A 23,380-nucleotide genomic window follows, 5' to 3' on the forward strand; every position below is an offset into this window, starting at 1 on the left:
AGAGTAATGTTATCAAGTACAGTTGGCTTAGCCAGCTCAGATGGCAGATGACTGTATTCTTCGTAAACAGTGTGTTAATTGTCTGAACCTGAATATGCATCACCCAGCCTGAACCCTGTGTGTAAGAAAGAGAAAGACTTAAGTGGTTATTTCTCAAAGAGTTGGTCAATGTGTACAATAATTTGGATGTTAGTTTGTTCCAGTACACTGGTTTTCTACCAATGGTAATCCAAGTACTATGCCATTAAGGGATGTTATGGTGCAATAAAGGGCCACTAGCTAACTTCCTATTTTCAGATCTTAACATATCTATCTATGCCCCTGTTACTGGGTTATTTAGTCTACGGGGTAGTACTGTCAAAAACAGGGCCAGACCAACGGTCTGTTGCACCATTTGTCGTTCTATGTCCACACATAGCGGTATCTCATCGGTACTGTGTAGAATATAAGTCAGGTTTGATAAGTGGTATGCTATGGTATGATTCAATGTGCAGTAGCCAAAGACTGCCTAATGTGTGAATACAGCTTTTGTTGTTTAAGCTAAGGGTATTTCCTTCCGAAGCTGAATCTTTTAATATTGGGGTGCATTTGTCTCTTTATGAAATTAGGAATTAACAATGGAAGCATACCTAAAACTTAATTCAAGATATATGCCACTGACATTTTCACAACCTGAATTCCAGCCCTCAAAAATAAATTAAGGTGTGACCAAAGTGCAAATTCATTAGACGAGTAGGGATTTCAAATGTTCCTCGGTCATCTTCACCAAGTCACAGTCAAAGCATGTTAATATTCATTGGTATGCAGTTTTATTTTAGGGAACCTTTAAATGTGCTAATGGAAATCCCTGATATCAATGAATGAAATAGTGTATTGTACTAGTAACAGAAACATATTATGGACACAGAGAAAAGCCTTTAAATACATTTGGTAATAGGTGATCCTGGTGAAGGCTAACTGCAAGCGCAATAGTACAAAAAGTGACGAGTGCAGAAAGAGTGCTACATTCATACATTCCGACATAAATACGCTCGGGGAAATAATGACTACAATCAATGGATGACCAAATAATATTCGGGTTGACGTTTTGACCCAAGGAATTACTTTAAAGGGTCTTCCTCGGGACAAAGGAACAGGTAGCAACCTACAATAAATGATAACAATGGAGTCTATGACTCCATAATTTATAGTGACAGTTATGGCTAGACACCATTGCTTGAGGTGTGACAGCATATTCATCATTGCTCATCCGAAAGTCAATCTGGCCAATAATCTTTGGTGGTCGGTAAATAGTCCTGATAGAAATAGTAATCAAAAGAATTAAATAGTGTCCCCCAATATTAAATAGGTAAAAACTGGGCAATCATAACAATTCCTCCAATTTAACAATGATGGTGCCAAATATAGTAATAGAAAAAAAAATCTAATAAATGGCCTTTGCTAACTGACCATTGAGTACTAATGATGTAACGATCTCATAGAAATATCGCGATACGAGAAAGCACAATTTAGCTGTGAGAATTGGCGGAAGCTAATAAGTGTTAATAAATGTCTGAATTTCCAAGCCCTAAACTTCTTAGGCTCTGTGGGAAATTAAGAAACATTTCAGATGGCAGATCGGCAAAAAGTGGTGTAATTCCACCATCGAGTTGTGAGAGGGAGAATGGAACTCACTGTTAGCTTGACTGGTCACATTGGGAGAAACAGGCAAGTGCATGTTGGTGGATAAAACACCTTAAAAAACAGGCACGAAAAGGACTCACGTGGAAAGCTGCTCAAAAGTCAACTTAAATTATAAAAAAACATCTTATATCAGCACAGCCCATGAGTGACGAAAGAATTGTAGACTCTCATAGGGCATAAAAATATATTCTAGTAAAAAACAGAAAAGATAAAAAAGACTTGTGATGGGCCCAGTATTACAGAAGGAAACCATCTTGTAATGTATATTTTTCACCTTTATGTTGTTAAGAGTATAGACTGACACATACGACATTGGTTTAAAAGACTGTAGCAAGACCAAAGAGAAAAAAATTGTATCTGTATTATGGGAAACATCAAACGGGCCTGGGGACAAAAAGAGTCACAATTATTTAATTTGTAAGCACAAGTGCACATAAGCTTCTAGGCGCAATTGAATAACATAACATGTATTAAACAGCGGCCCAGAAAAAGATCATAACACATAGCATGTCCACACACACCAGCCTGAGTGGTTGTGTAGGCTCATGGCAATTGACTCACATTTTCACAAGTTGATCTTTTACCTTTTATATGATTAGTCAAATCGAACAATGCTGTTATGGAAGTATCAGGACAAGAGACAGTAAGCAGTGTGTAATGTGAATAGAACAGCTTTTTAACTTGTGCTAATGGGGCATACATCACCTTAACGTCTGTTGATTGCTGGACTGCAGTGGTTAACAGCTCTAGCGTTTGAAGGACACATGAAAGAAACAAGGGAAGCTCTTGTCTCATTCCTCTGGCTATTGTGAGAGGGATCTACAGGAATTAACCTGGGCAATGAGAGCACATTAATGCCACTTAACCTTTGCTTCAAGGGCGCTCCCTGAACCTGCATTCTCCAGTGTGTTGAAAAGGGGAGGCATTCAATTTAGTCGATGAATGCCTTGTATGCATCTAATGACCAGACCCGAATGTCCTCGGTCAGGTCCTTGCTATCTGATAATTAGTGTGCCAATGTATTTGTAGCTCTGTGCAAGTCCCCATTGTGTGAAGTGTCCTAAGAGTGTATCACTTTCCACAAACTATCTGCAAGGATCTTAACTAATATCTTTACTCCAATAACAATTAAAGAAATGGTGTAGTACCTCCAGTCATTCTTTCCCTTTTTTGAGTAGTAGGGATATGAAGGGCTTGATCAAGTTGGCCTCAAGAGTACCTTTTGCTTCTACCTCCTTAAATGTTTCATACAGCTTAGGACCAAGAGTGACTTCACTGTTTTGTAGAAGTTTGTGAGGAAGCAAACTTTCCCTGGTGACTTGCAAGTGGGTATATCTAATATAAGGTAAATATAATTTACAACAATTTTTTTACAACGCGGACGTTGACCCCGCATACTAGGTTTTTCCATTTCCTCACATCGACGTGCACCGCGCCTCACAGAAAGACGACGTGATGCAGGAAGCAGAAGGAGCAAGAAACCATGAGGAGAAAGAGGTAAGGGGGAATAGGCCTGGGTTGGGTGTTAATTTTTAAGGGATTAGGGAAGTGTTTGTGTAGTGTAGGGTAGTGTTTGTGTAGTGTAGGGTGTTGTTATAGGAATACCTTAAAACTATATGACCAAAATACCATCGCCAAAATACTCCTGGATATCAAACCTAATAACCACTATAACGACCCTCTACCCTCAAAAAATGTATGAAAGAGATCAGCCATATCGTCATTCAATATGGACAAACATAATAAATGCCTCTCTTTCCCAAGGGATCCTCCCAGTGTGCCTTAAAACAGAGCAAGTAGTCCCTATCATCAAAAAACCTACAGCGGACCCGGCAGATCCTAATAACTTCCGCCCAGTTACCTATATTCCATTACTTGCCAAATTAATTGAGAAATGCATGCAAAATCAACTGAGCAATCACATCGCCAATTTCACACTTCTGGACGACTGTCAGTCGGGATTCAGAACTGGACACAGCACGGAAACAGCGATCCTACACATAGTCGATGACGCATTACAGGCCCTAGACCAGAATCGAACGTGTCTGCTAGCTCTTCTTGACCTGTCTTCTGCATTTGACACGGTAAATCATGAAAAACTACTAACCAGACTCCATGACAGGATGGGAATGTCTAGAAATGTGCTGAAATGGTTCGAATCCTTCCTTCAGAATAGAACGCAAAGACTCCTGGTCAACTAGACACTATAACCATCCTGCCCTAACTCAATTGGAGTTCCCCAAGGATCAACACTATCCCCATCTCTATTCAACCTGTATGTCAAACCGTTTACAGAAATTCTCCGAAACTCGAAGATTTCCTTTCACATGTACGCAGACGACACACAGATATACATCAGGATCACATCCCTCGAAGACATCAAGCTAATGAATGAGGCACTAAAAACGTCACTACAATGGTTAAATAGCAATCATCTGAAGTTAAATGCACAAAAAACTGAATTCTTATTAATCTTACCACCAAAGAACCACACAGAAGTAAAGGAATGGACCAAACTGATCACAGCATTAAATTGCACCCCTTCGCTTGTGGACTCAGTGAAATCTCTAGGAATCACGCTGGATGAGAACCTTGACATGAAAACCCACAACAAAACTATGGCAAAAAGTGCCCGTTTTCATCTAAACTACATTAGAAAAGTAAAACCATTCATCGCTATGGCGGATCTCAAAATGGTAGTCCAATCCCTGGTTATCTCGAGGATGGAATATGGATGCACGAACTTAGCAAGGCTACCAAAAATCTCTACAGCACCACTAAAAGCATGCCTCAATACCGCTGCAAGACTCATCTCCGGATCGAGGAAATTTGACCATATTTCTCCACACCTGAAAGCGTTAAACTGTCTACCGTATGAAGCCAGGATTCAACTAAAAATGGCATGCATTACCCACAAGGCGCTCCACTACAATACACTGAGATACCTGGTCTAAAAATTTGAGTTATCAGGAGGAAGCAGACCTGCCAGGAGTGCCAAGGAGCTGCTGCTGCGACCACCCATCTTCCAGAAGAAGGAAACATATGATAGAGCTTTCTCTGGAGCAGCCCCCAGAATTTGGAACTCTCTCCCTGCAAACAGTAGGAAAATTGCAAACACAGCAACAATTAAGAGGGAAGCTAAGATCTCCCTTATGAGTAAGTTCCTACCATAGACAAGACAGTTCTTCACTAGTACCGTGACATAGATGTCACCAAACAGAACAGCCTTGTACGTAAAAGAGAAAGTCACCAGCGATCCTGGAGGGAAACATTAACTGACTCAGGGAGGGAGATTGCATAGGGAAACTACACTCCAGAACTTTGTTGGCACTGGAAATCCCAGAACTCCTTTGATTCCAAGATGTATCCAAACACTTACCTCATATGTCTATTTATATATATGGTTTAGATTAACATTTATGATTGTTTTTTCACCTACCTAATACCATTGTGAAATGTCCGTTATACAAGATGCATCTCTAAACTACCTCATGTAATGTGAAGCACTCTGATACCCAAGGGTCACGTTCGCGCTATACAAAACTCTTTAAATAAAAATAAAAAAAATAAAAAAATAAAGGGTAGTGTTTGTGTAGTGTAGGCTAGTATTTGTGTAGTGTAGGGTAGTGTTTTGGGGTTTAGGGTAGTGTTTGTGTAGTGTAGAGTAGTGTTTTAGGGTTTAGGGTAGTGTTTGTGTAGGGTAGTGTTTGTGTAGTGTAGGGTAGTGTTATAGGGTAGTGTTTTAGGGTTTAGGGCAGTGTTTGTGTAGTGTAGGCTAGTGTTTGTGTAGTGTAGGGTAGTGTTTTTGGGTTTAGGGTAGTGTTTGTGTATTGTAGGCTAGTCTTTGCGTAGTGTAGGGTTGTGTTTTAGGGTTTAGGGTAGTGTTTGTGTAGTGTAGGTTAGTGCTTGTGTAGTGTAGGGTAGTGGTATAGGTAGTGTTTTAGGGTTTAGGGTAGTGTTTGTGTAGTGTAGGCTAGTGTTTGTGTAGTGTAGGGCAGTGTTTTAGGGTTTAGGGCAGGGTTGTGTAGTGTAGGCTAGTGTGTAGTTTAGGGTAGTGGTTTAGGGTAGTTTTAGTGTAGTGTAGGGTGGTGTTTGTGTAGTGTAGGGTAGTGTTTTAGGGTTTAGGGTAGTGTTAGTGTAGTGTAGGGTAGTATATGTGTAGTGTAGGGTAGTGGTATAGGGTTTAGGGTAGTGTTGTGGTGTTGGCGTAGTGTAGGGTAGTGTTTGTGTAGTGTAGGGTAGTGTTTTAGGGTTTAGGGTAGTGTTAGTGTAGTGTAGGGTAGTGTTTGTGCAGTGTAGGGTAATGGCTTAGGGTTTAGGGTAGTGTTGTGGTGTTGGTGTAGTGTAGGGTAGTGTTTGTGTAGTGTAGGTTAGTGTTTTTTGCAGGGTACTCTCACTTACCTTTAAAACTTGTACTAGGAGTATACCTTTACCACGCATGCCTTTGCGTTGTAATGGCATGAGTGGTAAAAGTATACTTGAGGTAAAAGTTTGCTTTGTCATAAATTTCGGGGTGATTGAATTTGCGTGGTAAAAATTTCGTGGTGATGGTATGCGGAGTGATTATTAGCAGAGTAACATCATATATTCCTCATATAACAGTCTTTATCTCGTCAAAGGTTATTTCACTCCCTGGAGTAAAAAGACTTTTGTAAATAAAGTGGGAGGCAGAGTGGTCTCAGGAAAACCTCTTTTTCCTCTGATGTGTCACCCCTAATGTTCTTTAAAATCCTCATAATATTTGACGAATGATTCAGGGATCACAAGAGAATGGGTGATTACTTTACCACAGTGTCCCACAGTGGGGCTATTATCATCTGTGCTTACCTTTGTCATAATTGGATAGCCAGTAACCTGCCTGTTTTCCCCTCTTGCTCATGGTGTCTGTGTCCGAGTACAGTAGGGCCACATTCACAGTCTTTGTGAGAAAGGTCTTGAGGAAGGGATTTTGAGTGTGTTAGAGAGTGTGGGATTTGCATTGTAGTTATCAGTCAAATTATCTGTATTGGATTGGCATTGTGAGATAGCAGAGCCCTTCATCGTAAGTTTTCTTCCTAGATACCTTCCCTGCTGACACTCCAACTGATGCAGATGAAATCCAACCCTCATTTCCCACTTTATATTCCCAAATGTATGCCTGCAGTTTATGTTTAGCTCATGGTGTTCCCTATCTATGGCTTGCACTCTCCACAAGGTTGAGGGATGTATTCCAAGTCTATCCCAAGTCTAGGTCTTGATGAACGGGGAGTCATCGGATATTTCTACTTTCAGTATATTGTAGTGTGCCACATCAGGGAACCTGGGAGCAAACGTAGTCAAAACGGGATGATTTACGGTGGGGACAAGAGAGAAAAATATTGTCTTTCTCAATCCGGTGTGACAGGTGCCGTACACGAAGAAGACAATAGTCGTAATATTATGCAGTGGTGCAATGTATCCATCATTATGCATGTCAGGGGTATTTGATCTATCTTAAAGGGGGTGAACAGCCAGATTCCTGTTTCCATCTACAGTAATTCTAATTTCAACAAATTCAAAAAAGAAATTCCGGGTGAAAATGAGAAAAAGCATCTTTTGTTGTCATTGGGTGAGCATACACTTCCCACAGTCAATGTCTTATCCATGTTTCCAGCCGCACAAAGCAAATCTGCTCTCAGCGTCCTGAGTATGTAGTGAGGTAATATCCTTGTAATCAGAATGGCTACATCTCATTCAAATGTAACTTAATTGAGGGTCCATTTTGGACCTCTCACATAGTCTTTGGTGGGGAGGCACAATGTGTGCTCACCCTGGCCCGTTATGTGGCCTTTCACTTTTTTTCAGGACTAGAGGATCAAGTCCCTGAGTCCTATAAAGGCAGATACAACATTTTTCTTAATTTTGCGACCAGCCGGTCATATCAATCAGTACTGCAGTTCCTTTACCGCAACCACAGTACTGAAATGACCAACAAGATAAAAAGTTCCCTGACTCAATCGGAAAGTCCTAGTTTGTTTTTATATTCTGGAAGTTCCAGGAGACTCTGCAGTCAGGGCAGAGATCACTGTTAGGTAACCGACAGGGAAAACTAGAAAAACATAGCAAAACTACTTTTATGTGCAATAATTTTGTAAATGTAATATTTAAATGAAGCTTAAATTAAAAGATATATTCCCACCTAATATAAAACAAAATTATGCATTCATAATTATTAAACGTGGTGTATAGAATTATTTTAAAGTTATGTAGTATTTTATTAAAAATTAATCTTACATTATTTTTTACATTCAAAATGGTCTGTTAAAACTTTTTATAATTACATATTAAATATGTTGTATATCTATATTTTTTAACTTTAAATCATATTTTTTTTAATATTTGTAACTATTTTAAAAAATTATTCATCCATTAATCTTATTTTCTATGGGTTTTATTTTGAGTCCCTGCCTCTATTAGTTTATATGGAAGGGTATTGCAGAATCATTGTTGTCCATGTGTGATGATGGACTTTCTACTGTTTGTTTTTTGGCTGTATTAACTTACCCTCATAAATGTATCTCAACCCTCTTTTTCAGTTGAGATGTGTACCCTTTTGAGTAACTTTACACTTGGGTTTCGTGAATAGTCAAAAGTTGTAGAGTTACTCAAAAGTTAAGATTAAACTTATACAGGTAAATTACTCACACGTGTAACTGACCGTTGGGGATATTCCAGTGAGTCCCTAAATTTTCATTAGACAGTGTTCCAATGGCCTTGAACTAGGACTTGCTTGGTATCACAAAAGCAGATGTATACAGTGGAAGTCATAAAAACTGTATATCCCTAATACTAGAAGTGGCCATGGCGGGTAGGCATCAAAGGCACTTGCACTGGCAGTCTTTTGAAGTAATTTCAGAACCTAACCCCTTTTCCCATCACAGATGCCCCAGGGAAATAAGCACTAGAGTGGCATGAAACATCTGATTCTTCATCACTTTTAGCAATAAGGTGTAGTTTGGAGCCTTCAGGGTCCCCTGGGAACAACATTGTTTAGATGACATTACATTTATGTCAAGGGTCTTGTGGCATGTGCTGCTAGGGAATGTGGGATGTTGTAGTAGCATGTGCCTATGTAGAATGTGGAATGTGTGGGGTGGAGTTCTGAGAAGAGTCAGTTGGTGACTTACCTGGACGTGTGAGGAGCGTAGCTCTTTCTTTCCCAGTACTTGTTCAATGAACCTTCTTGGACTTCCATTACATGTGTGGAGTCCATTACTTCAACATTGGAGATGAGCAATAAGCAGTTGGAGATCAGAGAGCAGTGCAGGACCTGATCATCACTGGACCAGAGCGGTGACATGTCAGAGCCATTTGGAGACTACCAGTAAAGGTGCGGCGGCTACCAACCAAGGTGCAGTTGGTTGTGTTGCACTGCAGAGGAATCGGCACTGCTGAACCATAGTGTGCCTGAGTGAATTGCCACGGCTGATCCAAGTACTGAAAGTGAAATTGGGATACATGTCATTTTTTAAAAATTCTGTGTATTGCACATTTTCATTAATCCAATTTAGTGAGCAAACTTATCATGTATCATGCACATTTACAGTGTTCAACTGATTCTCAGAGCTTGAGACAGTAATCATGTAAAATAGTCATATGTGATATAAACATAATCTATCTCGCTCCCTGCCCTCACGGCCTTATTGTGCCAACTGATAATATAGTGCAAGATTGCGAGGTGCATAGCAAAAGCATAACACGTGTGACAACATAACAGGAAGGGCAGGGGGAGGTGGTACAGGTTCAGAGAGGAGGGAGGGGTGACTGGTCTCAAGTTATTGATCTGGAAGGGGGAGTTTGGGCACCTGTGAATTTGTTCGGTCAGTGATTCCTATGCTACTCCTTATCGCCCGAGGTATGGGATTGTGGATGCCCCACATTCTCTGCCTGTGATCGCAGATATAGTTGCAGCTGTCCCCATATATCTCTGGAGAGGGTCTGTGAGGGCAGAAGGTCCCATTGGGGCACACCAGTAGGTGAGGGGGGGGGAAGCACTGACACAGACACCAAATTAGTGTGATAAAGGCCGCTTTTTTGGAATCAGGTGCACCTAAAACAACAACCCACCTGGCCTGTGCCGAACAAAACTACTGCTCACTAAATAACAACTGCCTGACAGCCCCCCACCCCCACCCCTAAAGTTAACCCCAACATTGCAACTGAATTACAAAACATCCGCTCAGCAACCTACCCCCTACCCACTGACTGAAATGACCACAGTGACCTCCATGACCTCACCCCCGCCTACCATACAGTCCCAGGCCTCCAGCAAATCCCCCCTATCTCCTTAGGAAAGCGCCAACGAGTAACCGCACCTGTTCCAGCGACACCACAACTCTGAACACCCTAACCACCAGTGCACCATCGACCAACAAAACCCCTCACAACCGGACAAAACCCCCTCCAACACCGGACCCTCCCTAGGGACCCCTGCCCCACCCCCAGGGGAAACAACAGGGAGGGCGGGGGGACATCAATTACTGACAAACCACCCGGCTGCTGTGTCAATGCACCACAAACAGTGTGCAGTGACACAAAATGGCCGCTTAAAAAGGGTCAAGCCCAAAAGGAGCCCAAACGAGCCCAACCAGCCCAACCAGCCCAACCAGCTCAGCTACGGCAAGCCCCGGGGGTCAAGCTTCCTCCCCCCCCCTCCCCAGGTGCCTCAAACTTCCCCGGGGGGGCAAGCCTCCCGCTGGTCGGCTGCCCCCCCAAATCCCCATTGGAGCACACCAGTAGGTGAGGGGGGAAGCACTGACACAGACACCAAATTAGTGTGATAAAGGCCGCTTTATTGGAATCAGGTGCACCTCAAACAACAACCCACCTGGCCTGTGCCGAACAAAACTACTGCTCATTAAATAACAACTGCCTGACAGCCCCCCACCCCCACCCCTAAAGTTAACCCCAACATTGCAACTGAATTACAAAACATCCGCTCAGCAACCTACCCCCCTACCCACTGACTGAAATGACCACAGTGACCTCCATGACCTCACCCCCGCCTACCATACAGTCCTAGGCCTCCTGCAAATCCCCCCTATCTCCTTAGGAAAGTGCCACTCGAAAATCGCTTACGACTTTCGACCCCCCCCAGGACTCCTACCTCCTCCAACGCCCCATCCAACCCCCAACGCCCCATCCAACGCCTCCTTCAACTGCACTATGTACAATTCCATTCCGTACCTTGACAGGTGAACCCCATCCTCCCTGAAAAAATACACCGCGCCGTAGCGCAATTCTGGGTGCTCCATCCTCCCCACCCCCTCCCTGGCACAAAAGTCCCTCATCTCCCGATTAATCTTCCTCCGTGCCCTGTCTATCGCTCCTGGGCGCTCCGCTCCCCTCCAAACCCGCCTGGGAATAAACTCAGACCAGATCACATGACAGCCAGCCCATTGCTTCTTGATTTCCCTCTTCATTTGCTTGAGCAATGCCAGCCCCTTGCACTGCACCAAATCGTTCTCGCCCAGATGAATCACCACCACATCCGGGCACACCCCCCCCTCTCACCACCGTGTTCAACAAGGGCAACAACTCATGCCAACGCCTACACCCTTTTCCCCTCCAGTGACAACGGTATAGCCCTTCATCCAATCCCAAATTGAGTGTCCGATGCCTGTCCCACTCCGCGTGTTCTGCCCGCTTGACGAATGAGTGTCCCACAATATACACATTCAAAAGAGCCACCTCCGGCCCGCCACAGCACCTGTAAAGACACACATATCAAAATCGGGAATCACTGTAACAACACCCCCTCCGCCTCCCGCAACCTCACATACGTCCGGTAACAATCCGATTTCCACCATCCCAGCCTCTGGATCTCCTCCTTTCCCCAACCCCTTCGTGCCGCCTCCGTCGCCGCCCCGATCCGGAAGGAATGCGTCCCGTACGCCATAGGGTCCTCACCCATGTACCGCAGGGCGTGCCGCAGGACCCACAACGCCTGAGCCGCTGTCACTCTGTCACCTCCACCATGTCCAAAAACCTCCCCCTCCTTCTCGCACCGGCTTGCCATCAACCTCCTCCCCCACGCCGCGGGACACACCCCCTCCCGCCCGCCTGGGCCCAACACCACCAATGTCCCGACCCCCCGCTGGTCTGTCTTCGAGCGATGCAAACGCACCGCCACTTCCTGCGCTCGCAACTCCACATCCCCCCACAACACCCACCGCCCTCCTCTCGCGCCCAGCAGCTCCGACACTCGAAACGCCCCAAAGAAAAGCCAGGACATCAGGGTAGAAAAAAGCACCGCCTCGCCCCCATCCCTGCACACCGCCGGCAGCGCGCCAATGACTCCATCCAACAACTCCACCGTGATGGGCCGTCGCAACCGCGCCTTCGCACCCTTCTCCCTCGCCCACCCCTCCAGCAGCCGGGTCCCCAATTCCCTCGCCGACGGAGGGTAGCCCCACCACAACTTGCCCATGAACGCCACCGCCGACAGCTTGCCCGCAATAGTCACCCGCGACAGCCCCTTATCCAGGAGCGCCAACATGAAACGCACCACCTCCCAGGCTTGCTCGTATGCCTTCCACGTTGACACCGCTATGGACACCTTCACCAGCTGTAAGACCCTGCCTCGCCCACTGACCACAGTTCCTCCGGCACCGGCGTCTTGACCTCCTCCGCCGCCATGGCTAGCCCATGGAACCTCTCCCACTGTGAACGAGACAACGCATCCGCAATGTCATTGTCCACTCCTGGGACGTGTCGCGCCTGAAACAGGATGTAATTTTCCAAGCAACACAACACAAACACCCTCATCAATTTCAGCACCTGCGGATCCCGGGCCGACTGTCTATTCACCACTTGCACGACGGCCATGTTGTCTACCCGAAACAGCACCCGCTTATGCGCCAGCACCTCTGACCACACCGTGACCGCCACCACCAACGGGAACAATTCCAAAAATGCAATGCTCCGCCCTCCTGCCTGCCATTCCGCCGGCCACTGCTCCGCGCACCATTTTCCATCCCAGTACAGACCGAAACCGCCGCCGCCCGCCGCATCCGAGTACATGGTAACGTCCCACACCCAATCCTCCGCCGGTGCCATGGGTACTCCATTGAATCGGTCCAGGAACGCCCGCCACATTCGCAGATCCTCCTTCATTCCCGCCGAGAGGCGCACATCGTGATGAGGCAATGACAAACCGGACAACGCCAAACCCAAACGCCGGCAGAACGTTCGACCCGCCCGCACAACGTGACAAGCAAAATTCAAATGACCCAACAGCACCTGCTCCTCCCTCACCATCACCTTCCTTTTTGCCAGCATTCCATCCACCAACGCCAGCATCGCCGACCTCTTGTCTTCCGGTAGGCGCGCTTCCATGGCGACCGAGTTGAGTTCGATACCGAGAAAGGACAACACCGTACTGGGACCGCACGTCTTCTCTGGCGCCAGGGGAACACCAAACTCCCCCATCAACCCGGCCAAACCGTCCAGCTGCCGCTGGCAGTCTGCCGCCCCGGGCCGCCCCACCAGGAAAAAGTCATCCAGGTAGTGCGTCACTGACTCCGAGACTGTGTGCCTGGGAAAAAACCCACTGCAGGAATGAACTGAAACGCTCAAACAGCGCGCACGAAATGGAGCACCCCATCGGCAGCGCCTTGTCCACAAAAATGAGTCCCTCAAACTGAATTCCCAGCAACTGATGATCCGCCGGGTGGACCGGAAGTAGTCGAAAAGCCGACTTGATATCGCATTTTGCCATCAGCGCGCCCCTCCCCCCCGCCGAGACGAGCCTCCGCGCTACGTCCACCGACAAGTAAGTCACCGACGCCAACTCTGCCGAAATGTAGGCATTCACCGACTCCCCCTCCGGTCAAGATAAATGTTGTATCAGCCAGAACTGCTCCTCCTCTTGCTTGGGCACCAACCCAATGGGGGAGATGATCAAACCCGGCATCGGTGGCTCCGCGAACGGGCCCGCCATCCTACCTTCCCTGACCTCTTTGAACAGCTTCTCTCTCACAATGCCCTTGTGCGCGTTCACCGACTTCAGATTGTCCGCCCAGCGGGCAATCCGCGGGCCCTCATAGCCCAGCCGAAACCCCTCCCGAAATCCCCGTCGCAGCACCGCAGCATCCTCCGTCTGCAGATATGCTGCTAACCAGGGCTCCATTCGCTCGACCTTAACCGGCGTACGAGCCTTTGCCCAGAGCTCCGGATCCCCCCTCTGCCACCCCCACTCCCTCCACCCTGTCCCCCCCCCCTGCCTGGGCACCTCCCTGGGTGGGCTGCTGGCCCGGTGGGCCCCCAAGTCCCCAGCAACGCAGCACCGGGTGCCGCCGCCCGCATTTCGACTACTCGTGCCGGAAACGGCATGCCGCCCTCCCACACGCTCCTCTATTGAAGTCCCAGCAGGCCCCGACTCCGGCCTGGCTGCCAGACTCCCCCTGCCCCAACCCCCCACGGGTGGGGCGGCTGTAAAGGGGGGCGTCACCAGCGGCAAACCGCTGGCAGTGTATATGGTGCGGCCAAACTTGGCCCCGCCCATCGTCTGCTGGTACAAGTCTGAATCCAGCTTCCCCCATTGTGCCTCCGGTTCCGCCGCCATGCACGCCCGGAATTCCTCATCATAGTGGGGCCACGCGAAACCGCCGTACGTCACCTGTGCTCTCCGCACCACATCCATGTATTTGAAAAGCGCAACGGACCGGTCCGGAAACTTCTCACAGTACACGCTCGCGTATATTAGGAAAGCAGCCGACCAATTATCCAATGTCAGCAGCACTTTTGGGCACCTAGCCAACTCCTGCTCCTCCTCCTTCGACCCTTCCTTAGACGTCAACTCCCTGTGGAGAAGCTTCAAGATATCAAGGTACTCCCCCTTCCATATCTTCTCCTTTGTCGCCAATAAAAGGTGCGCCCCCAGCGGCTTGGTCAGCCCCATGTACGGTAACTTGCGCACCGGCACCACACAACTCTCCTTCCCCCCACCCGCAGAGTCTTCCCCTCCGACCGCCGCCGACCCGCCACTCGCCCCAGACCCGTCGACACCCGCCGCCGCACCGTCCGTGCCCACTCCCGCGTCCTGCACATACCGTCCCCGCACCAGCCGCCATCCGTCTTCCCCCTCGCCCCCAGTCCCCACCGAGACTTGCACACAGCGCCGCTTGCCACTCCCTGCTCCGTCTCCCGCCTTACCTGGCGTCAAGGTCGGCGTCCTTGCTGGATCCCGCCGCCTCACCAGTGGAGCTGAGGGGGCCGTCACTCTGGGCACATCCCGCCTTGCCGGCACCTGTAAGACACTGCCAACAGCATTACTCGCACCCCCCTCCTCCCGAATCTCTCCTTCCTCCTCCGACTCTCCATCAGCCGGCTCCACACAACCCCGGCCCCCCCTCGGGGGTTCCAGCCGGCTCAACCCCGCTCTCTCTCGACACACCTGCATCAAGTCCAACAAATCCACACTCCCACTCCCGTCCACCACACTCGCATCGCAAACAGAAGTATGTGCATCCATCCTCGATCCCCCACCCCCAGCGGCCGTAACAACCCTTCGGGGGGGGCGGCGGAGACGAAGCCCGCCTCCATTCGTTGGGGTCATGAACCAGGTCCCACGCTGGAGCTCGGCCGCCCGCACCAGACAGAGCCGGCCCATCCTCTCGGTGGTGTGGAGCCGCATGCTGCTCACCCGAGCGCCTCGCAAACAGCTCCTGCCAAGGAAAAAATGTGGAGTCCAGCATGCCGGGGTGGAAAAAAAACCCATCCCCCCCACACGCCGCCCCCTCCGCCACCGCACCCCCACCCCAGTGTTGCCCCCCGCCCCCACCCCGCCGAGTGGCCCCCGCGCCATGACGGGATCCCCCCGCCACCCATGCCCCTTTCCCCCCCACTCCCAGCCCCCCAGCCCTCCCCACCCCCACCCCCCCAACTGGGCCCCGCACCCCCCCCACATCCCCCTCCCCAAACCCCCCCTGCCATGCCCCCGCTTCCCTCCCCTACCTCCCGGCCCACCACTCCCCCCCACCACCATCCCACTACCCCCACCGACTCACCCTCCCAACCCCAGACCCCCCCTTTCCTTCGCCACTCCTCCACCACCGACCACCACCCCCCCCGGCCCACCCATCCCCCCTATCTGGCCCTGCCCCCCACCCCTGCCTTGCCGCCCTCGCCCTGGGGGCGCATGCCTGCCCGGGCCCCCCATGTCCCCACCCTCCTCCGATGATGAAGAACCCCAGTCCAACTCCGTATCCGCCCCCCCATCTCCCCCTTCCGCCTCCCCCCCTCCACCTCTGTGTCCTCAATCAACAGCGGTGATGCATCTCCCCCCCGCCTCCCCCCCATTACCCCACCCTGCTCCCCGAGCTGGAGCACTGCTCCCCCCTCCGCGTCCCGCCCCTCCCCAACAGCCCCCGCATCACCCCCCGCCCCCAGGCCCCCTGCCCCGCTCCCACTCCCACCTCAGGCGCTACCACTTGCATCCCTTGGGCTGCCCGCGCCCCCCAAGCCCTCCCAGTTCACTGACTGCTTCGCGGGACGCCCCCGCCCCCCCACCCCTGTGCGGGCTCCTCGCGCTGTCCTCCGCGCCTCGCTACCCCGCCCCCCCCCTCGCAGAGCCTGCCGCGACCGCGGAGGCTCGCACGCCAGGACAGCTGCAGCGGCGCCGTTGGCAGCGCACCGCTGCGGCCTTACCTGGAGGTCGGGCCGCACCATGTCCATGCGGCCCGCCTCGCCCAACAGCCGCATCGCCTCGGCCACCCTCGGATCGCCGAAAGCCGCCATCACGCCGCACTCGCCTCACAATGCCACAAGCCACCGGAAACAACGGTAAGCGCTAACGCCCACTGCGACAGAAACCCGCACGCCACGTTATACAAAAGACCTAACTGACACGTTATACAAAAGGCCCAACATCAATTACTGACAGACCACCCGGCTGCTGTGTCACTGCACCACAAACAGTGTGCAGTGACACAAAATGGCCGCATAAAAAGGGTCAAGCCCAAAAGGAGCCCAAACGAGCCCAACCAGCCCAACCAGCCCAGCTACGGCAAGCCCCCGGGGTCAAGCTTCCTCCCCCTCCTCCCCAGGTGCCCCAAACTTCCCCGGGGGGGCAAGCCTCCCGCTGGTCGGCTGCCCCCCAAATCCCCAATAGGCTGAGAGATGCTCCAGACAAAACACCGCATCCCTGAGCCACTCCTCTCTATGTGGAACCTAAGTTCTACCACAGTTCATCGCAATGCGCCATTTTGCAAGCAGCAGGAGCATGGCTGCAATTTTTCACGTACCATATCAGTGCAGTCAGAGGGGATCGCTCCATGCACAGGTCAAGGCAGCATCTCATCCACTGCATCAAAAATAGTCTCCCAGTAATGCTGATTACTGGGGCAGTCTGAGGCCAGGTGGAGGAAGGACACCACGGGGAAGCAGCATCGCTGGCAGTGTGCCTCATCCATCAGTCACGTTTTGTGGAGCCATACGGGTGCTCTGTACAATCTGTGTAGAAATTTGAAATGGATGAAATGGGGCCGGTAGTTTGGGGAAAGGGCTTGCGACTACGCGCAGCAAAATATCCACTGCTCTTGTGCAGGCCCGGACTGGCCGTTGCGGGCACCGGGCAATCACCCGGTGCGCCGCAAGGGTGGGGGCCGGTTTTGGGCCCTGGGGACCGATTTTGTTACAGGGCCCGTAACAAAATAGGCCGAAAACCCCCGGCAAAGAGCTCGGTCGCACCCCCAGGGGGCCGGCCGAGCACTTTGCCAGGGCCGGTTTTGGTCCTCAGTCCGGCCCTGCTCTTGTGTGATTGAGATGCGAAGCAAGGCCTTCCATTCCTGTTGGGCTCGCGGGATGCATAAGGGTACTGTGCGCTGCATATCGGAATACAATTGCGTGATCAACTTGGTGAGAGGTTCTTCAGGAAATGCTCAAGTGTGTGGAATGTGGGTGGCACAGCTGGGAAAGAGGGGAGACAGGTGTGCAGTGTCGCTCTCATGCTGATAGTATGTCATTTGTTCCAGTGCAGTCAGGTCCCCTCCCTCCCGCATCTGATGCGGATCTCCCAGCTGGGAAAGAGGGGAGACAGGCACGCAGTGTCACTCACATGCTGACAGCATGTCATTGGTTCCAGTGTAGTCAGGTCATCTCCCTCCCGCATCTGAGGCGGATCTATAAAGTTCCCCTCCAGGAATATGCCTCCCATTTTGGTAAGCTGGAGTTTCCTCAATCGAGAGCAGAGGCCTGCTTCTATCAGAAATGGCAATGCGGGGTGCCACAGCATGGGGAATGAAAGGGCGTACATCTCCTCCAGCTTCGCTCTGCAGCGCAGCTCATGCAACGCCCACACCGTGCATCCCACCATATCCACACCAGCATGGGGTCGGGACTGAGCTCTGTATATCGCCAGATGTAGAGGGAGTGGTGCAGCTTAGTCGTGTTCAGGTGTGGTATGCGCCATAAATTGTGTGGGGTACACCCAGGGGAAGCCAAACCTCACCTGGGCGCAGCAATAATATAGGTCAAAGTCAGGCTCACGCAGGCCATCCTGCTCAAATGGTAATGGAAGAGTCTCCCAGGAGATTCTGGGCTGTTTCCCTGCCCATGCTAGAGTTATTATGTTGGAGCATAATCTTCTCCTGAAGCTGTTGGTAAGTGGGAGGGAGAAATTGGTGAAAAGGTAGTGGAATTTAGGCAGGACCACCATTTTTGCAATGGCCACCCAACCGGTCATGAATAATGGAAGACTTGGCCAGCTCTTTAAGCGCTGCTTGAGCCAGTCCATCAATCGGCCGTAGTTGGAGCGCCTTAGTTCCTCAGTGTTGCGGCTTACCCAGATACCCAGGTACTTCACTGGGCCCTCAGACCACTACAATGGAAACTCTGAATGGACTTCGGTTGTGGCCTCCGTCAGCAGGAGGATCGTTGACTTCACTTAATCTATCAGTATCCCCGAGAGCCCACCAAACCTAAAGAACTCCCTGATCATGGGCTCGAGGTTGTCATCAGGGCGTTATACATACAGTGTCACGTCATACGCATATAGTGAGACAAGTATTATCCGAGGGGTGAACACCAATCCTCTTTCCGTATGGTGTTGCAATAAATGAGCCACGAGGGGCTCCATGGCAATGGCAAAGAGTAAGGGCGACAGAGGACACCCCTGACATGTGCCGGGGGAAATTGGAATGAAGGAGATATCACACCGTTAACCCTGAACCGCGCAGAAGGGAGGGAATACAGGAGAGCAATGAGTTTAATTAATTTAGCACTAAGCCCTATACGGACAAGAAAAGCAAAAAAGTATGGCCACTTGATCAAATCAAATGCTTTGTTATGTTATGTTAACCACCATTTGTAACGCGCACGGATACTCGGAAGAGTCCCGCCGTGGAGGCCAGCTTAGAGGAGAGAGGATGGCGTATGCCCTTGCTGGAGGGTTAATTAATAGCAACGTTTTTAATTGCTTTTTAAACAGCCTAAGGTCGTGGTTGTTCCTGAGCTCAAAGGGCAGGCTGTTCCAAGCCTTCGCCGCCCTGACAGAGAGGGGGCTGCCTCCCATTCTAACAAGGCGGTGACGAGGAATAACCGCAAGGCATTGTCCCGTGGAACGAAGGTGTCTGGGATGGATAAAAAAATCAAAGCGTCTCCTGACATACAACTTACAGCTCTGAATTATTCAGAGGACAAGATGCAAACTTCCTGAATCGCCAACAATCAGGGTTATTCAAATACATCTTTCAGATCCTGCAGTTTGTATCTCAAGCACTAGTATGTCTGAAATTTGGGCGATCAAACCAGCACCCAGTAAGACAAGCAGCAATATTAAAATTGTATTGGAAACTAAAAGCAGCACAAGAGGATTCCTTGATGGGGCACTGTTGGATCAAAATAAAGAATCAGACAAAGGGAAAAAAGCCTGGAACAGAGTTCTGGAAGAAGCATTGGTAATCCTCAAAATTAAAGAAGCCTGGAAGACCAACTACAGCTTTGCAGCTTTAAAAAAAATAGCCAACAATGCGGCAAAACAAAAAGCCTGGATCATAGATAAAGCGCCCTAGCAAAGAAAAAACACAGCTGGACGGTATTAGCTTCATATGAGAGACGCTCCCCGCAACCAATCAACCATATAACAACAGCTATCCAACAATTGCTACTTCGAAATCGGTTGGGTGCTTTTATCTCAAAAGATCAGGTTCCAGCATGGAAACAAACATGGCCAACAACACTCTGCAGACTTTGCCGCCAAGCAGAAGAAACTCTGATTCATTTACTCTGCATTTGTCCAACTGTGAATAACTTGAGACGTTATTATCTATTACAAGCATTTCGTACATATCAAATTAGATCATGTTGGCCAGCAGTAATGTTAGCACTGAATAGCCAATTGTTACAGGTAGCATGCAGGGCCACCAGATTCTTGCAGAAAGTTAGTTTCTTACTAGAGAAATCTGAAAAATAGCACTTTAAAGAAAATCTCTGGCTATGGGAAAAGAATGATGCCGAATTCACAGTTTTCTTTTCTCCTGGCATCGTTTTTTAATCTTTAGTTTTATTATGTAACCATTATATTGTTATCTCAAGATCTGCACACCGTGGTACATTACAGTGTATGAAATTAAATGGTTATAACTAAAGGACCGAGGTGCAAATCACTGCACATCACCTAATTAAATTTCAATTATGATAGTATATATTACCTGTGCATCTTTTTTACCTTTTAAACGTATCTGGATGATTTTAGCACAAAAATTGTAAAGGTTTTAATTAACTACATACAATAAAATGTACTTACTTGCTCCTGACATACATCGGCCCTGATTTGTAGAGGGCACCATGAGCGATGTTAAGGGCCTTAGACAGAACACCCTGGTCAACCGGGAGCCAGTGCAATTTGCAGAGAGACTGCTTAGCACTGGACCTACGTGGAACACCCAGTAGCGTTCTTGCGGCCACATTCTGGATGGTCTGTAGCTTTTGTAGCTGGTATCCAGGAAAACCAATGTAAAGGGCATTGGCAAAGTCTAACCGCGAGAGAATGAGAGCGCTGGTCGCCATTTCTTTTGCAGCTTTAGGCAGTAGTGGCAAAAATTTCTGAAGAAGTTTCAGTGTGCCGACGCATACTCCAGCCAGTTTGTTAATCTACATGAGGAATCTGAGGTCCTCACTAAACCAGACCCCTAGATTTTTTGCTGGCCTTCCTGTGGACTTCGGCATGGGATAACCTGCGGGCCAAAGGTCGTCCCGAAAATGCAGTGGGAAAGACCCGTAGAGGAGCACTTCAAACTTATCCTCGTTGCATTCAAGTTGGGTCAGCGCTAACAATTAAAAAACTTCAGTGAGACAGTTTTTGGCTAGGTCAGGGGATAACTCATTTTTCTTCCATGTGAAAAGAAGCTGGGCATCATCAGCATATGCTATGATTTTGGCACCCAGCCCTTCCACCAGATAGATTAGCGGCGTCACATAGACATTGAAAAGGAGGGGGCTCAGGGTTGAGCCCTGCGGGATGCCCTTGGACATGTTTCTCGATGAAGAAGAAAAAGGTGGCAGCCACACTTGTTGTGTTCTATTTGTCAAGAAGGATTCAATCCAGTCCCACACCAGGCCAGAGATTCCAATGCTGGACATGTGGGCTAGGAGTTGGCGATGTGGTCCAGTGTCGAACGTGGCAAAGAGGTCCAATAAAATCAGGGCTGCTCTGCTGCATGAGTTGAGGCATTCCCTAATAGCCTCCTCCATGTCGACCAATGCCGTCTCCGCACTATGAGAGGCCCTGAAGCTAGTGGAGTGGACGGCGGCAGAGGTCTCCACAAATGCAGAAAGCTGTTTGTAGGCTGCCTTCTCACACACCTTCACCACCGCTGAGAGGAGTGAGATCGGTCGATTACTGGCCAGAGTGGCGGGGTTCAGAGAGGGGTTTTGAGCAGGGGGAGTAATTTTGCCTGTTGCCTTTGGTGGCATCTGGAAAGATTGCCTCTGCTTGCCTATGCAGGTCCACCTCTTGCATTGTGGCGATAAGTGTTCGTAGGTTGTGGGCAGTGGCACTACCTGGGACAACACTGCACTGGTGTGGTCACAGCACCAGAGTTAGCTGTGGGAGGAGTCAAACCGCAATGAGCTTGGCAAGTACTTTAGTGTCCACATTGATCATGGACAATGGCTGGTATGAATCACATCTCGAGGGGTCTTTATCCGATTTCAAAATTTGATAATGAGTGCCTCTCGAAGTGATGGGGGAAGCTCCCCATGCAGCATGGATACATCATACATATTGATGAGGTGTAGGGCAAGTAATGGGCTGTATTCCTTGTAAAATGTGGCTGATAGGCCATGAAGGACTGGGGTCTTATCTCCTGGCAAGGACTGAATGGTTCTGACCACCTTCTGCTCCGTCAACAGTTCATCCAGGTAGGCTCTATGTCCCTCCCCAGCCACATCAGTTGAATAGAGTCAAAGAACTCCACCAGCTCGGGGGCTGCCGTCTTTTGTTGAGTACGGTGTAGAGACAAAGTGAAGGAGTTCATTTTAGAATGAACAGCCGATTGACCCACCGCTAGTTCATCCTCAGGGAGTCACCCATTTTTTCTCTAATCTGACATAGCAAAGTTCTGTTTCTAGTGAAATAAAAATCGTATTCTAAGGCCTGGATTTCTTCTTCTATATGTGTAAGATCCTCTCAAAGCGAGAGGAGCACACCGGCTTGTTTGGCGATGCATTCTCCCCATATGACAGTTTTGAATGCTCTTATGGAGTCAAGGGATAGTCGACTGTACAATCTTTGACTGCAAAGTACTCAGATATTGCCTGTCTGATGGTTTCCCAGAACACCTGATCACGCAAAGCTCCCGGCGGTAGCCTCAAGCTGAATGCTCGGGTAAGGTACTCAGGTTTACCCAGTGAGAGTATCACTGGGGAGTGATCGAATAGGGTCTGGAGCATGTGTACTGCCCCTACATTGTGGGAAACTAGCCAGTAGGCAATCCTCGACCAGAAGGGACCAGCAGAAGACAGGTACGTACCCTGTGTCCATTTTGGATTCATATGTCTACCAGATCCCCATCAGTTAACATGGCCTGCAATTGTGCCGTCGCCAGATCTATCTTTTCTAGAATCGAGCACCACACTGTAGTCTATCCCCCCGCAGTATTGCGTCTGGCCCGAAGGAGTCTGCAAGTCTCCAGATCTTTACAAAGAATTCTGGGTCATCGATATTGGGGCCATATATTGAGATCAGTCTGATTGGGTGTCTCCCCATACATGCCAGCATCACATATCGTCCTAGTTTGTCGCATATGGTTGTACACGTGCACCAGTGTAGTTCCTTCCTGATGAGTATGGCCACCCTGCGGACATAATTGGAGTGGCATGCAACATATCTTTCACCAATCCAGCCCACTCGCAGGCACCCGCATGTGTGCTCTGTGAGGTGAAGTTCTTGCAAGAAGTATATATCTGCCCCATGGCGATCTAGCGGTGCAGCTACCATTCTCGTCTTGCGCTTATCATTCAGTCCACGGACATTCCAGGTAAAACATTTCATTCTAGTCATGTAGCCCTATCTTGCAACTCACCTGATGAGCCCCTCAATGTATAGTAAGTATGACGGAGACCGGTCGAGGAAAAGAAAGGGAAAAGTGACGACACATTGAACATGCAACATCAGAAGCACCCCCAAGAGGTCCAGCCCCCCAAACAGGCTGAGCATTATCCTCAATCATTCCATATC

This window comes from Lissotriton helveticus, chromosome 3_1, assembly GCF_964261635.1.
Source record: "Lissotriton helveticus chromosome 3_1, aLisHel1.1, whole genome shotgun sequence".
NCBI classification, from domain to species: domain Eukaryota; kingdom Metazoa; phylum Chordata; class Amphibia; order Caudata; family Salamandridae; genus Lissotriton; species Lissotriton helveticus.